At 43.0% G+C, this 17,452-nt stretch overlaps 1 pseudogene; it reads left to right on the top strand.

Annotated features, from left to right (window-relative positions):
* Window positions 1-1,291: 1,291 nt before the first annotated feature.
* LOC117536972 overlaps window positions 1,292-17,452 on the top strand; it is a 51,265-nt pseudogene continuing 35,104 nt past the window's right edge.

Below are 17,452 nucleotides of genomic sequence, written 5' to 3'. Positions count from 1 at the left end.
AGTATTTTGACCGTGTTCTTTTTGTTACTTTGGAAAATGATACACTTTTGAGTTACTATGAAGCGAATAAATGTGTCCTCCTGTATGCACCATGTGGATCAATGAATAAAGCTCATCTGATTCAACTACGATCTCCGCTGAATTGTTTGGAAACAAAGAGAGGCGCGTCAAAACCCACAACCCCGATAGAGGTGGCTATTAAATGGTAGACAAGGATCAAGACGCCACCACCCTCAGAGCCCACTGAGACTGTCATGGTTAAAAGTGTCACCCCGTATGTTTACAAGACCTTAAAAGCTGCTTTATGTTGGCTGGCTCATACCTCTTGATTATTACAATCAATGTAAACTTTCACTCTAAGAAGAACAAGTAAAGTGGGTATATGTGGATTTAAGCATGATCATGATTATGATGCAGCCCTGACAAAACTCAGGGACTTTGGGGGTGAAAACAATGAATCTCAGTTTACAGTCTAATTCCTGGGAAACGATAAGCTATAGATTCAACAAATCAAGCGTCCGGTGTGTCCACACAGCAGCTTTGACCAAATCTTGAAAATCCTGGAGCTGGGCGTGTCTGACAGCTTGGGGATTTCGCGACCAACAACCAATCACATGAATATCCCGCCCCCGACATACAAAGCAAAACAACCCGGTTCTTCTACACTATTGTCAAATAGGAAGGGCTATGATGAACATTTATTTTTTTAACATTTTGAACATTTATGAGATTAATTTTTATGGTGCTATTTTATGCTACATTCCATGCTGGCTAATGATACTGTCTATGCTGGCTAGCAACGAAGTAAACTAGCAACGAAGTAAACTGGATATAAAATCCCCAAACAAGCGAAAACCTACCAGTTTCACCCACTGCCTCTGCCACCTCCCTCCATGCCTGGCTCCTCCGGTTTGTATCCCGGTAAGTAAATAGGGACTGGTCATAAAGAACCGGGTGATTTGCTACCGCAATAACTAAGTTCTCCTCCATTTTTGTGGAATATATAAATGAACTGCGGGTCTGGTTCTCCCAGCTTGCACGCGGTTTGATTGGCTAGCGCTTGAACTGTCAGATTTGCATAAACGGATCTGATTGGCTGTCGCTTCCAGCTCAGCCTCAAAAGTTGAACATTGTTCAACTTTGGAATCCTGAACATCCTGGAAATCCTGGAAATCTTCGCCTCACCCCCCCACAATGCAGTTCGGCGACAAGCGAGGGAAAGTGACGTCATCCCCATTCAAAGTCAATGGGCGGAGACGCGCTGGAAGCGGTGGACAAATCGCCAAAAGCTGCTGTGTGGACGGGCCGTTACGGGCCACTCGGAGAGGCAGACCTTATATCACAACCGAATTGTGATGAGTTGTTCTTTAGCCAACTCTACAACCTTCCACCAAGTTTCATTAAATCTGAACAATCCTGCTGACGATCAACAGCCCAAACCCAGGCTGCTTGGTGGGGGTTATACTTATTTGAATAAAACATATCGGAGGTCCCTCAGTACCAGCATCGCTGTCAAAACAGTCACTTTGGTCACGTGGTACACAATACAGTCGTGCACGTGCGTCGGAGGTGTAGAGAGGTGCTGCCTGGCAGGAGGTAGAGGAGGCTGGTGCCCGCATCAGGCTGTGCGGCGCTCTGTCTGCGCCCAGACCCGGCGCTCCCCGCCTCTCATGGTCCTGCTCCCGGGGACATCAGCGCACCATGCGGCTGCTCGGCGTCTTCACTCTGCTGCTGCTCTCCCTCAGCTCAGGTAAGGACGCTTCTCTTTATCAACACGTCACGGGATTACATATCTAGTATACGGGGAAGCTTGTCATTTGAAGTATTGATTTCCACAAATGTACTTTTGACAACAATAAGAGATACAGTATCATCTCGCTGTGGTGCGCGCCGCGGTGCGTCGAAAACCATCCAGGGTTAAGTTTTCATAAAATAACTGCTGATCAACAATTTGGAAACCGGAGGAACTCCACTTTAAACCGTGAAATGTGTTCCTGAATTTGACCCTGTTCTTCATCACAAGAATGGTCCGCAGATATCATTGTGTCAGTGAGATGGTTTCTCTGTCTCTGATGGCAGTTATCTTATCAGCAGGGAAGACAATCCTTTGGCTGAGTAACAGTAATCCAACCATTTTAAACAACTCAATTACAGTAGTATTATATTCTGTAATGTGGAGAGGATGTGTAAATACATAAATAATGAACATATTCATTAAAGAAAGGGTACCTTACAACTATCCTTATTTAAATGTAATTTCATCCACCTCTGAAAAATATGTATTATTACTGAATCTATACGCATAGGTTTTATGTTTACTGCCGGATGTTAAATGTATTGAAAGGCAAAGTTTAACTGTTGTTGACTAACGGTAAAATATTATGTTTTTAGACTTTTTAGATAGTTAATTCACTGGCCCTTTTCAATGCCAGCAGCGTGTTTTAAATTAAAAAAAGTATTCACATTTCTGACAAATGATGTGGTTGAAGAAGTCCCTCTTAGTAAAGGTGGACTATTGGATCTGGTGATGCTGAACACAAATCACTGTCTGTTCCACTGTGTCTGCTGTATTTTACAATGCTACATTAAAGGACAAAAGTGTTAATGCAGAGGAAAATACTGAAAGGTGAAAGAGTGCATCAAAGACTTCAAGACATTCCTGATGGTTAATTAAAAACTGTTTATCATTCAGAATAAATTAGTGTTTGAAGGACACACAATAATGCCAGTTTGCTGACACATGCATAACTAACGTACAGGGGTGGACATCGAACCTCTCTACATCCGATTGGATGGTGCCCACTTACAGCCGCCTCCTTATCATGTCATGTTGTATTAAGTTGCAGGACAGTATTATGAGCAAGCTTAGCAATGATTTTACAACCTCTCCTTAACGTCAAAATGTTCTAAGATAAGAAACATTGTTCCACTTCCCTCCTGCTTGTTTTTAGGCATGCCAGTGTATAGACCACAAACAATGTATCTTTATTTATATATATATTTTCCTTTCTTTAACAATGATTATTTTATATTATTAGACTTTTTATATTCCTTCTTATTTTCCTTTTGTAGTTTATGTTGCATATTCTCTGAATCTTGGTGGGGGGGATAGAAATAGTGAAATATGTAGCATGAAAGTAAGACTTGATAAAATAAAAAATAAATGTTCCGTCAGCAACTCAAATGCAGCTGAATAATTGAGCTGCATGTCTGTCACATCCATTTGGTACGGTCAGAGTGCAAGCAACCAAAAGTCTGAATATTCACCAAAATGAAACTGCATTTCACTAAGAGATGAAACTCTCATTATTCAAGATGCGAGAGAAAATAGATGGAGTATGCAAATGAACGTGTGGTTTCAAGGTTTCAAGGCTTTTATTGTCACGTGTGCATATAGCTACGGTGTAGATATGACAATGAAAATCTGAGGTCCCAGGCTCCTCCAACAGTGCAACACAATAAAACAGATAAAATAGTGCAAGTAAATAAAAGAAAATAGAATAAAATAGAAACAAAATATGATAGAAACTGTGCAGAATAGTCTATATACAGTAATTGGACAGCCTGTCCTCCTACAAAAAACGACCAAATAGGTCGATTGTTTAAGCACATTACGACCCATAGCCACGTTTTAAAGTGTAGTACCTGTACACTGTACCTGTAGCACTGTACACCTGTCGTGTAAGAAACAACATGCTCCCGTTTATTCACAAATAACCCTCTCTGGAAAATCCTAAATTGTGGAATAGTTTGGCGATTAAAATGCTTCTTGATTAGATTTCTGGCGGGAAGTGTATATTGTACTTTTAGAATCCACGTCCAGTGGATGTGTAGGATCTATAGTTTGATAGATATATTACGAAGATATGATTTGAGGTCTCGCCAGGATAACGTGTATATGCGGCAGCTTCCATGTAAAGTTAGCGTGGGTGAAAACAGTTTTTCCGGTCCCGAAGTTTTCATAATAAAACCGGAAGTATTCCCCACACTATCAAATGATTACACAGTGATATCTGCATTACTCATCCACTAAAAAACATCAGTTTATCCTTGTTAATTACACAATATTGATTGGTTTAAATTGTGTACAATGCTTTTGTGTTTTTAACCTTCGATTCAGAGAAACAAATAGTTTTTTAGGAGTTAGACACTACAGTTTCCGAAGACACTACACTACCCAGAATCCCCAGATATCGTTTGGGACTACAACATCCGCCTTGCTTTACAAACCCCGTGATTAATCATCAAGCCCTGTGATTGGATGTTGGAGTGGCAGTGCGACAAGGTTACGCTGAGCGTCAACAGCTCTTTGAAATGGAATGGAACCACGGCAGACTTTCCAAAACTGGAATTGGACGGCTCCAGCGCCCCCCCCCCCCCCCCAGAACTACACATCCTGGCTATTGTGTGTTTCGCAACATTATATGGCACGGCTCTTTATAAGACGTTTTCGTATTTCCCACGATTAGAAGTTGCCAGTATTAAACTGTATACACCCTGGAGATTTAGGGGATACGAAGCACAGTGGTGTTATCAAATGTAAAACATATAATTAATAAATTGGTGAAATAATATACCCACATGACACCTAAGGTCAGAAGAGCTTTAACAGCTGGTCTTATGTCTGTGACCCCTCCTGTTGTTCATTGATAAGCCTGAAACATGCACTTGTCAAGGTTCAGAGGCACATTTTGAAAATATGGCAGTAGCCATCGATCATTTTAAGATAAGATAAGATTAGATATACTTTATTGATCCCGAGTTGGGAAATGTTTTTGTTACAGCAGCATACTACTTTGTTCTACTCCACTACAATTCAGAGGTTAACCTGGTATTTTTACTCCACTACATGCATTTTAGTTACTTTGCAGATTCTGATTAATGATGTGAAATATAAACAACCCTTAAATCAGACTTTAGTTACACCTGAGTCAAATTCAGGGAAGGTGATTGTCAAGTGCCAAAATAAACTATGCAATATATTGGACGTTAAATACTTTGTCAGACTTCATATTTATCTGTGGATAACCCCAACGTTTTTTTCTTATTCAAAAGACCTTAACTTAAAGTATTCTTTAATGTTTAAATAAAGCCTTATTCGTTTGTCTGTTTTGCACATCCTCCTGTTAATATCTTTGGACGTCCTGCACTAAACTGTTTTATTGTAGAGATCACTACAGTATCTTCTTGATACTTTCAATTTTGTATGTAGGCTACTCTTAATATTTAAATGTTTTCATCAAATAAAACATATTCAACAACAACATTCAATAACGTGCTTTAACCACTAGGCGGTGCGGGTTAAAAAACCAGTGATGTAGTTAATAAAACATAATAATATCAAACATAATATGACTATTAACTTTATTGTGAAATTAAAACAGGAGTTGGAAAGGCAATGAATTAATTAAAATGTCGAACTCGGACTTCATTTTAAGGACATTGCGGCAAGGGATTTAGAGCTATATTTGTTTAACCACCGGATTGGCAAAACAGGAGAGTGTGTGCACCAGTCTGCCTTGATCTATGTATTCATGTCTGTGACTCTCACAGTATCTGCTGCCCACAGCTGTTTTATAGAAGGAAAACCTCCTTCACTTCATGAAATCTCTGCTGCACCAGGAGGCAGCGGGTGGGTTAACTCAGCCTCAGCCAGAGAAGAGGAGCGCGCAGTGCCTTTCACGCACCGCCTTCGCTGTGTTTACCTTCAGAATCATTAGAAAGGCTAAGAGCGACCGCAGGCTGATGTGTTTTAATCACACACACCTCTACACACACACACACACACACACACACACACACATACACACACACACACACACACACACACACACACACACACACACACACACACACACACAATTTAAACGCAGACTTCTGTTCCTCCATGTTTCGTTGTTATCGTTTCACTGAGCGGACCCGCCCCCTTTTTTTTTTCAAACGCTCCCTTTTTTGGTTCATCTGCGGCGGTAATAGGTTTTGTGCGCTGTGATGATTCGGCTGTACCTTTAGTAATGAATATTAAAAGTTCATTTGATCATTGGTTTTATTTTGAAAACGTTGAGACCGGAAATACTGTTTTCAACCCATAACTTTACATGGAGGCTGCCGCATACCTCAAATCATCTTCGTAAGATCTATCAAACTATAGATCCTACATATCGACTGGACGTGGATTCTAAAAGTACAATATACAGGTCTCGCTAGAAATCTAATCAAAAAGCATTTGAATCGCCAAACTATCCTACAATTTAGGATTTTACAGAGAGGGTTATTTGTGAATAAACGGGAGCATGTTGTTTCTTACACGACCACTAGAGGTGCTACACTTTAAAACGTGGCTATGGGTCGTAATCTAAGGTGCTTAAACAATCGACCTATTTGGTCGTATGAGTTGGAGGACTTGTTGTTTCATTTCATTTCATTTCAAACCTTTATTTATACAGATAAATCCCATTGAGATTATTGATCTCTTTTTCAAGGGAGACCTGCTCAAGTAGTTCCACATGAAACATAAAAACAAAAATAGAACAACAAAAGGACATCATACATATATCATTTACATAATTATCCACATAAACAGGTACCAATAGCTTCCGATTGAGTAGCATCCAACCGAGCTTTAAAAACATTTAGTGGCACCAGATTGTTCAGTTTCCATTTAATTTGCAGACTATTCCAAGACAGAGGAGCTGCGCATCTACTGTAAAAGCTGTCTTCCCTAAGACAGTCCTAGCAGTTGGCACATTTAATAAAACCACAGCATTCGATCTCAGGCAGTAGCCACTTACAATTTTCCGTGAGATCAGGGAGCAGATATAAGATGGAAGTTTCCCTAACATGGCTTTGTATATAAAAATGTACCTGTGACTGAGCCTCCATACAGTTAGTGAAAGCAAACCAGCCCTTGCATACAGGGTACAGTGATGGGTTAATGCTTTACAGTTTGTCACAAATCTCAGTGCGCTGTGATACGCAGCATCTAACTTGATCAGCCAATTGGCAGGTGCATTCATATACATCAAATCACCATAGTCCAGCACAGGTCAAAAGGTCACAGAGCCTTTTCCTGGCTTCAAGCGAGAAACAGGACTTGTTCCTGTAGAAGAAACCTAGCCTAACCCTCAGCTTTTTAAGCAGGTTATTGACATGAAGTTTAAAAGTGAGACAATCATCAAGCCAGATACCTAGGTGTTTGTAACAGGTAACCACTTCAAGTTTTATTCCTTGCGTAATTACAATATCTACAACAGGCTCTGGTGTCTTTTTAGCTTTAGAAAAGAGCATTACCTTGGTTTTCTCAACATTTAAAAGAAGCTTTAGTTCAGAGAGCTGAGTCTGAATAATGTTAAAAACATCCTGTAATTTAACAACAGCCTCCTTAATGGAGGGACCTGCACAGTACATCACGGTATCATCCGCATACAAATGTAAAGTAGCTTCATCCACATTTTCACCTAAACTGTTGATGTAGATGGAGAATAAAAGTGGACCTAAAACAGAACCTTGGGGTACACCATTAGCAATGTTTAACCACTCAGAAGACAGCCAATCAAAGTGAACACATTGGGACCTTTCAGAGAGGTAGTTTACAAACCAACACTGCATGGCTGGACATGCCTATACTGGCTAGCCTCTGCTTTAAAATGCGATGATCGACGGTGTCAAACGCTTTGGACAGGTCAATAAATAGAGCTGCACAACTCTGCTTATTATCTAAAATACTCGCCACATCATTCACCACTTTCATTGTGGCAGTGATGGTGCTGTGTTGCTTTCTGAAGCCTGACTGATGTTTAGACAGGATATCATTTGTACATAAAAACACCTTTACCTGTTCACTCACTAAGCGTTCAAGAACCTTAGCCAGAACTGACAACTTAGAGATGGGTCTATAGTTATTTAATAAGGTGGCCTCCCCTCCTTTTAGCAAAGGCAGGACATACGCTGACTTCCACAATTTTGGAATTGTGTTAGTGCTGAGGGAGAGGTTAAAAAGAGTAGTGAGAGGTGGAGCAATACAATCTGCAGCTATCTTTAAAAAGAAAGGTTCTACGTTGTCCGGGTCGGCCGGTTTCTTAGGATCTAACTTGGTTAAAGCTTCACGAACAACATCAACAGTAAAAGGGGTAAAACTAAAAGGGTTTTCCAACACAGGTTTTTCAGAGTCACATACTGTAGTGTTCACAGAAGCAGAGTTAGAGATCAAATAGAGAACCACAGGACACAAAATGCTCATTAAAGCAATTTAACATAGTAGCCCTGTCCGATATAGTGCCAGATACTGTGGTAATGCACGGAGGCAGCTCATTACGGATATCGCCGGTGGATAACGATTTAATGGCTTTCCAAAATGTTCCAGGATTATTCAGATTCTTTGTGGTTACTGACAGATAGTACTTTGATTTAGCACTTTTGATTTGCGATGTGAAGCTATTCCTTAGCTGCCTAAAATGCAGCCATTCTACCTCTGAGCCTGATTTCCTAGCCTTATGCCCAGGCCTTGTTTCTCTCATGAAGGAGACTGGACAGATTAGCAGAAAACCAAGGATTGTCTCGTCCCTTTACTCTAAATGTACGCAGGGGTGCATGTCTATCAATGATCTCCATAAAACCAAGATAAAAATAAGACCATGCAGTTTCCACATCAGCACACAGATCGATTTTACCCCAATCAAACCCAAACAGATCATGCACACAACCCTGCTCCACGAAATGTTTTTTGTCTCTCTTAATGATAATGTGAGGTTTAACCTTTTGGACCTTAGTGTCCCTAATTGTGGCTACAACACAGTGATCACTCAGATCATTTGCAAATACTCCCACAGATGAATATTTATGGGGAACATTAGTTAGAATGAGATCAATTAGGGAGGATTTATTAGGGGACTTAATGTTAGGGACAGTAGGACTGTCCACAATCTGAGTAACATTTAAAGAGATGCAAAGGTTTTTAAAATCCTCTGACACTGCAGTTAACCAGTCCCAGTTAAAATCTCCAAGTAGCACTATTTCCTTGTAGTCTAGTTGTGATAAAATATTTGCTAGTGAAGACAAGGAGTCTTTGACAGCTGAGGGGGGTCTGTAACAACTCACTACCATGACCTGTTGACCCTTTGCCACTTCTATATTTATGGCTAAAAATTCAAATTGCTTACTGATCGATTTGGAAACTAATGTGTTGTAATTGGAATATCAGTATATATGATATATTATGTGAGTTGCAAACAGGTGAATGTTATGGATGTTCTTACTTCAGGTGTTTAACAGTCTTATGGCCTGTGGGATGAAGCTGTCTCTGAGTCTGGTGGTTTTAGTCCTGATGCTGCGGTACCGCCTGCCAGACGGCTGCAGACAGAACAGTTTGTGGCTGGGGTGATGGGGGTCTTTGATCATCCTGAGGGCTTTCTTCCTGAGCCGCTGGGAGTAAAGGTCCTCCATGGATGGCAGCTCCGTCCTGGTGATGTTCTGTGCAGTTTTCACCACCCTCTGTAAAGCCTTACGATTGAGGGCGGTGCAGCTGCCGTACCTGGCCGTGATGCGGCAAGTCAGGATCCTCTCTATGGTGCACCTGTAGAAGGTCAGGATCCTCTCTATGGTGCACCTGTAGAAGGTCAGGATGCTCTCTATGGTGCACCTGTAGAAGGTCAGGATCCTCTCTATGGTGCACCTGTAGAAGGTCAGGATCCTCTCTATGGTGCACCTGTAGAAGGTCAGGATCCTCTCTATGGAGCACCTGTAGAAGGTCAGGATCTTCTCTATGGTGCACCTGTAGAAGGTCAGGATCCTCTCTATGGTGCACCTGTAGAAGGTCAGGATCCTCTCTATGGTGCACCTGTAGAAGGTCAGGATCCTCTCTATGGAGCACCTGTAGAAGGTCAGGATCCTCTCTATGGAGCACCTGTAGAAGGTCAGGATGCTCTCTATGGTGCACCTGTAGAAGGTCAGGATCCTCTCTATGGTGCACCTGTAGAAGGTCAGGATCCTCTCTATGGAGCACCTGTAGAAGGTCAGGATGCTCTCTATGGTGCACCTGTAGAAGGTCAGGATCCTCTCTATGGTGCACCTGTAGAAGGTCAGGATACTCTCTATGGAGCACCTGTAGAAGGTCAGGATGCTCTCTATGGTGCACCTGTAGAAGGTCAGGATGCTCTCTATGGTGCACCTGTAGAAGGTCAGGATCCTCTCTATGGAGCACCTGTAGAAGGTCAGGATCCTCTCTATGGAGCACCTGTAGAAGGTCAGGATGCTCTCTATGGTGCACCTGTAGAAGGTCAGGATGCTCTCTATGGTGCACCTGTAGAAGGTCAGGATCCTCTCTAGGGTGCACCTGTAGAAGGTCAGGATGCTCTCTATGGTGCACCTGTAGAAGGTCAGGATCCTCTCTATGGTGCACCTGTAGAAGGTCAGGATCCTCTCTATGGTGCACCTGTAGAAGGTCAGGATCCTCTCCATGGAGCACCTGTAGAAGGTCAGGATCCTCTCTATGGTGTACCTGTAGAAGGTCAGGATGCTCTCTATGGTGCACCTGTAGAAGGTCAGGATGCTCTCTATGGTGCACCTGTAGAAGGTCAGGATCCTCTCTATGGTGCACCTGTAGAAGGTCAGGATCCTCTCTATGGTGCACCTGTAGAAGGTCAGGATCCTCTCTATGCAGCACCTGTAGAAGGTCAGGATCCTCTCTATGATGCACCTGTAGAAGGTCAGGACCCTCTCTATGGTGCACCTGTAGAAGGTCAGGATCCTCTCTATGGTGCACCTGTAGAAGGTCAGGATCCTCTCTATGGTGCACCTGTAGAAGGTCAGGATCCTCTCTATGGTGCACCTGTAGAAGGTCAGGATGCTCTCTATGGAGCACCTGTAGAAGGTCAGGATGCTCTCTATGGAGCACCTGTAGAAGGTCAGGATGCTCTCTATGGTGCACCTGTAGAAGGTCAGGATCCTCTCTATGGTGCACCTGTAGAGCGTCAGGATCCTCTCTATGGTGCACCTGTAGAAGGTCAGGATGCTCTCTATGGTGCACCTGTAGAAGGTCAGGATGCTCTCTATGGAGCACCTGTAGAAGGTCAGGATCCTCTCTATGGTGCACCTGTAGAAGGTCAGGATCCTCTCTATGGTGCACCTGTAGAAGGTCAGGATGCTCTCTATGGCGCACCTGTAGAAGGTCAGGATGCTCTCTATGGAGCACCTGTAGAAGGTCAGGATCCTCTCTATGGTGCACCTGTAGAAGGTCAGGATGCTCTCTATGGTGCACCTGTAGAAGGTCAGGATCCTCTCTATGGAGCACCTGTAGAAGGTCAGGATGCTCTCTATGGTGCACCTGTAGAAGGTCAGGATCCTCTCTATGGTGCACCTGTAGAAGGTCAGGATGCTCTCTATGGTGCACCTGTAGAAGGTCAGGATCCTCTCTATGGTGCACCTGTAGAAGGTCAGGATCCTCTCTATGGTGCACCTGTAGAAGGTCAGGATGCTGTAGAAGTTGCAGAGTATCCTGTTGAACCTCCTCAGCCTGCGGAGGAAGAAGAGCCGCTGTCGAGCTGTTTTGGTGATGGTGGTGGTGTGATGAGTCCATGTCAGGTCCTCAGTGATGAGTCCATGGCAGGTCCTCAGTGATGGTGGACGCTAAAATACCTGCTGAAAATGACATTATGAAAATACTTATTATTGTGTGTGTGTGTGTGTGTGTGTGTGTGTGTGTGTGTGTGTGTGTGTGTGTGTGTGTGTGTGTGTGTGTGTGTGTGTGTGTGTGTGTGTGTGTGTGTGTGTGTGTGTGTGTGTGTGTGTGTGTGTGTGTGTGTGTGTGTGTGTGTGTGTGTGTGTGTGTGTGTGTGTGTGTGTGTGTGTGTGTGTGTGTGTGTGTGTGTGTGTGTGTGTGTGTGTGTGTGTGTGTGTGTGTGTGTGTGTGTGTGTGTGTGTGTGTGTGTGTGTGTGTGTGTGTGTGTGTGTGTGTGTGTGTGTGTGTTGCAGGGCTGGCTCTGCAGATCCAGTGCTACCAGTGTGAGGAGACCACCCTGGACTGCTCAACCCCCCCGTTCATCGCCAACTGCACCGTCAACGTGCAGGACATGTGCCAGAAGGAGGTTCTGGTGAAGGCTGATGGTAAAGCTTGTTCCTCCTGTCTGCCTTCATACGTGTGTTTTCATCTCTATTTTCCTGTCAGGATTTCTCAGAACAGAATCCAGTAAATCTGGACGGATTGGCCTCAATTTAAAGTGGACCTATCATGCTATATTTGAATAATATATTGTAGGGCCATACCTATATAAAGCATGTCTGCGAAGTTTTTTTTTCAAAATACCAAACAGATCATGCATTTTAGCCATGCCTCATTTCGCTCTATTTGCTATTTTTTAGCCCTGTTTTTGCAAGGGCTGATTCTGTGAGAATTCTTCTTCGCTGCTTGTGTGGCAGACTACAGCTCCACCTACAGGCCTGGCATATGTACTACAGCGTCTCCAGCGGTTTCGAACGACAATGGCCGTGGCTGTCTCCTCCTGATAGGTGGAGAGTTGCCCATATAGGCGGAGCTCCTTTTTTCTGACGTCAGAGATATTTCAAATCTGGATCAGTCTGTATCAGATCCGTTGCAGCAACCTTTTTTAGAGATTTGGGTATGGAGGAAAAGAGAGAGGGTTGTGTTTTCTGACACTTGGTGAGTTCCCTGACACACCGGGGACTAGGGTTGGGAACCGAAACTCGGTTCCAGATGAGAACCGATAAGAAAATGCTACAAATTCACAATTTCGGTTCTGCTTAACGGTTCTGCTTAACGGTTCCTAAACGCGGTAGACCCTGTATTCCACCGGGTCCGTCTGCGCCGCGGTGACCTGGAGAATCACAGAACGGCCAGCCGTCAGCGGGCCGTTGACGGCCGGCTCGGTACGCTGACGGCCGGCACCGCCCTTAATTTTTTTAAACGGTATCATGTAAGTTGCGCTGACAGGCGACAGAGGTCCACAGTTGCCCCGCAGCGAGGCTCCCCCGCCCTCCCGTAGACAGTTCACGAGCTCAGTCACTTCATAACACCAAAGATGGATCGCGGTAAACGCTCTAAAGTGAGGCTCCACTACGCTAAAAAATTAAAAGACAAGGCACAGTGCCTGTTAATAGCTTGCCACAGGCATAGCTCAGTTAAAATAAAGCACAGCTATTGTGCAACACATTTGTATTGCATGTATATTTTTTATTTGTAAAAATGTCAGTTAAAGCTGAAAAAAATAAAGATATTTTTAATGACGTTGAGGAAACAGTTTGTATTGCCAGTGTGTTTGAAGTACCTTTACACAGAGATGAGAGCTCTCAGCATATGGAGCCAGAAGCTAGGCTCTCTCACACTGATCTGAGGTCAGCACGGACAGACCATCAGTATCATTATAGGATGAAAGTCTCAGCTGCAGGTCAGTTTATGATATAGCAGTCATGGATAAAACTGTTCCATTTCCATCTGTGGAGAAAAGCTGTGCATGCAAGGGCAGGTGTGTGTTCTCTGAGTGTGTGCAGGGTGTACACATACAGATCTCATAAAGCCCCTCTGATACCAGCAGATAGACCAGCATCAATGTACTCTCCAATAATCAATATATTACAATGCAATAATCATTGGGAACAGTGTCCCTACTACCAGGCAGCCACCACAGCGTTAGGTTAGGGCTTTCTGTTTTTTAATTGAATTATGGAATTTTAGTAACACGGGTGAATAATATTACAGTTCTATTTTATCTATCTTAATCCATGGGTTTTCTTTAACAGGCTGGCGCCTGCATGTTTGGCCAGAATATACATAAATCTGCACTTGTTTATATGCATCTCATCACAATGTTTAATGTGAAAGGGGTCACTTGTGACACCTCCACAAATAATTCCATGCATTTAGCTTTTTTCAGCTAATTTTCATCTTCACTGTTTTTGTCCACTGTCATCACTTTAACCTCATTTCAAGCCGCAGGCAATATTATCAATAATTAACCTCTTAAACGATGTGGGCCAGTAACCCTGACTTTATCATTTTTAAGTATGCAGGTGATAGTTTGTTTATTAGACATCAAAGTGGCAGAAAGTCTGCGCCGCGTTGCGGCTGCATTGCGGCTGCATTGCGGCTGTGCCGTGGCGTTCACAGCGATCGCGGCCACTCTCAATGGGTGCTATTCCACCAGACACGCCGCGTTACGGCTAGAAGTGTCCCAGAAGCGTCCCAGAAGCGTCCCAGAAGCGTCTCGGTACTGGGCTCCGCTAAAAATATAATGCAAGTCTATTTTCGACGCGAGGCGTTGCATAGCGCCGGGCAGGAAGTCGACCGGTGACAGCATCCGGCCCATCCCCAAAATAAACTAATTTGCAGACCCTATCCCTCCGTAGTCTTTCAAGTAGGAGGAGAAATGCCAGCGTTCTCCTCCGGTTTACAGGCACTGTGTCAATTATATATATATAGAATAATTATGATGATGAATGCATTTTTTTACCACTAAAATACAGCAACACATCTTTGATTCATGTCGTTTATAACTGGAATATTACAAGTATTATTAACTTTGTCTGTAGAAAGTAGTCTGTCCAGGAAATACGCCCAAATCAACAAAAACTGCGAGCCGGCAGGCAAGACGCTCCGCTTCTGAAACGCGCCCGGTGGGTTATGACGCTGGAGGAGGCCGGACCAAAACCGCGGTGCAGCCGTGACGCGGCGCAGACGGACCCGGTGGAATCCTGGGGTAATGCGGCCTTTTTAGTATTGATGAATGTGTCTCACTCTTAAGCCCAAGGTCTACTTAATTTTTCCACCCAGCGTGAATCGGAGGTCATTCTTCCCTTTTCTCTATTGCTGATGAACAAAAGCAATAAGCGCCTGTCTTTGGTAATGTGCTTCCCAATCCAAAGGGCAGAGACATGGCTAAAGAGTGGACAGTTCTTTAATAAGAAAAATGTCTGCATGAATGCTCATGTACTTCCCAGCCTTTATCTCAAAGTGTTATCATTACTGCTGCTCTGCATGAAAAGAATGGCTTAGAAATTCAATGAACCCACCTTATCGCTATTTGAATGCAATAGAAATTGCACAGTCACCTCTTTGCAGTGTGTTCAAGTGATAAGAATACAAACCTGTAAGGCTGTTTCTTCCTAAGTATACTTGCCCTGTGATTGCCTCTATGAGTCTGGCTGGCAGAAATTGTGGAAATCCTCTGACTTACCGGCAAGAGTACAGACACACACACACACTCAGATAATGGCTATTTTTCATCTGGGTAGCAAGAGACAAGCAGATCTTCTGGTACTATCATCTCCTCTGATTACATCTTAAAATCAGCGATAAGATAAGATGCACTGTGATTTCTCAAAGAAAATGTTCAAGGGTTGGTGGCTAAACTATTGTAATCACACATACACCAACATTTGAGTTAGCTGTACTGTTCTTTTCAGCTGGAAGGAGGGTTTAGCATTGTTCAGCTCATTGTTTAGTTGTTTTAATTGTACTGTTTGCTTCAGTCCTGAACCTCTTCAGGAAGATGTTTTCATTAAAAAAAAAAAAATTCAAACAAATCTTTGTGGCTGATGCAGCCACAAAGTTTGCAACTGACAGAGATCACATTGAGCAGAAAGATATTCTTTTAGGTGGTGGAGACCAAAAGAGCAAAACGAAGAGTAAATATAGGGTTTGCAGTTGTCTGTTGAGCAGACCAATGATTCGAGATGAATGTTAACGTTGTTGAGTGTCTGCTGTTTAGTGCTGGGCAGGTAGAGCAAAACACAGCTGCAGGAAAACATCAAGGGCATTACTTTGGACGGCAGGAGTAACTCTTCATATTTGGCTATAGAGCCAGGGGAACGATTGTTCATATCAACAATAATGTTCGGTGCGACTTTTAGGGGACCTATCATGCAAAATGCACCTTTGTACGTCTTTTATACATGAATATGTGTCCCCGGTGTTCCAGGGAACTCACCAAGTGTCAGAAAACACAACCCTCTCTATTTTTTTATCTCTAAAAAAGGGGCTGCAACGGATCTGAAAAAAATTGATCCAGATTTCAACACTTTTCTACGTCACAAAGACGTGCTCCGCTTATTGGTCAACTCTCCACCTATCAGGGGAATGAGCCACGGCCACGTGCATTGCCAAACCTCTAATTCGCATATAGGCTATCGGCAGGCTAAATCAACCCCAGTCACATCTGTGTTTTTGCCTGCTCTTGCCAGGATGTCTTAGCCAGTTAAACGTTGTGCTGTTGTTGGCTGCAAGACTCGGGACAGGGGACTGCATGCAATGCCATCAGTGGAAAAAGAAAATAATCTGTGGCTAGACTTCATTTTCAAGGGACATGTGCCAGAAGACCACGGCAGATTTATGTTGGTGTGACTGTGTTCCAAACATTTTACGACGGACATGTTTATGAACTTCTCTCAAGTCCAACACGGATATGCCTCCAAACTAATGCTAAACCCGGGATCAATACCAACCATCCGGGAGCAGGCCAGTGAGGACACATCCAATTTTGAAGCTGTAAGTTTTTATTTAGCGGTGTTTTTCCTGATAAAGCTATCTGTGGCATGTAGCTTCGCCGTATCAATGTCGCCTCAAACCCAAATAGTAATCGGTTAGGTGTTTATATGTTTTTGTAACATTTTATTTTGTACGCTCCGCAGTCTTTGCTTTGTCTTTTTATTTTAATTATCAGGCATTTGCTAACATGTTCAGACATACTGCCGTAATGGCAATCTGTGTGAAGGCTGTAAAGCCACGCCCTAGCCGATAACACAAGTATTTATTCTCCTATTTATTAGTATTTTGTATCCTCTAAAATCATATTGAGTAAGTTATAATAACAAACGTAATCTTCTGTAGGTAAGTGCCGTTTTTTGCAGCGTTATATGTAAAGACTTTTGTGATTGTAGTCTGTAAGAACGATCAGATATCATCGATCTGTAAGCTACGCTACGCTAATGAGACATGCCGTTTTCTGCAGCGTTATATGTAAAAGCTTTTGTGTGTTTACTTGTTTGCGCACATGAATATAAATGGGGGTGTATGAGGATACAACACTGTGTGTATGTATGCGAGGGGGGACACACACCACGAGTAAAACGGAGCTAAAGCCCCGTTGGTCTGTTGTTGTTGACGAGGCCTTACCTAGCAACAGGCTAATTAGTGGCTAGCACATATTACAGTCAGTCTACTGAGCTCAGCCCCTCTCCAACATATCATCTGTATTGAGTCAGAAACACAGCATGCACGTTATGGTTCAAAACTAACTCAGATTGGAAAAGGCTAAGCAAAGAGCTTTGCTAAATAGAGAGTTTTAGCCCCCATCTTTTGGGATTTCAGACTATATTTATCCAAATAGTATTTTCTCATCCTGAATACTAAATTGAGATGATTTTGTTCTAACTATGTTTTCTTCTTTACAGGCCAGCACCTCACATACTTACTAATTAGTGACAATTTGTACATCCTTTGCTATTA

The sequence above is a fragment of the Gymnodraco acuticeps genome, unplaced genomic scaffold, assembly GCF_902827175.1.
Source record: "Gymnodraco acuticeps unplaced genomic scaffold, fGymAcu1.1, whole genome shotgun sequence".
Classification (NCBI taxonomy): domain Eukaryota; kingdom Metazoa; phylum Chordata; class Actinopteri; order Perciformes; family Bathydraconidae; genus Gymnodraco; species Gymnodraco acuticeps.
The sequence above is the reverse complement of the archived record's forward strand: the minus strand, read 5'-3'. Positions and strand labels throughout refer to the sequence as shown.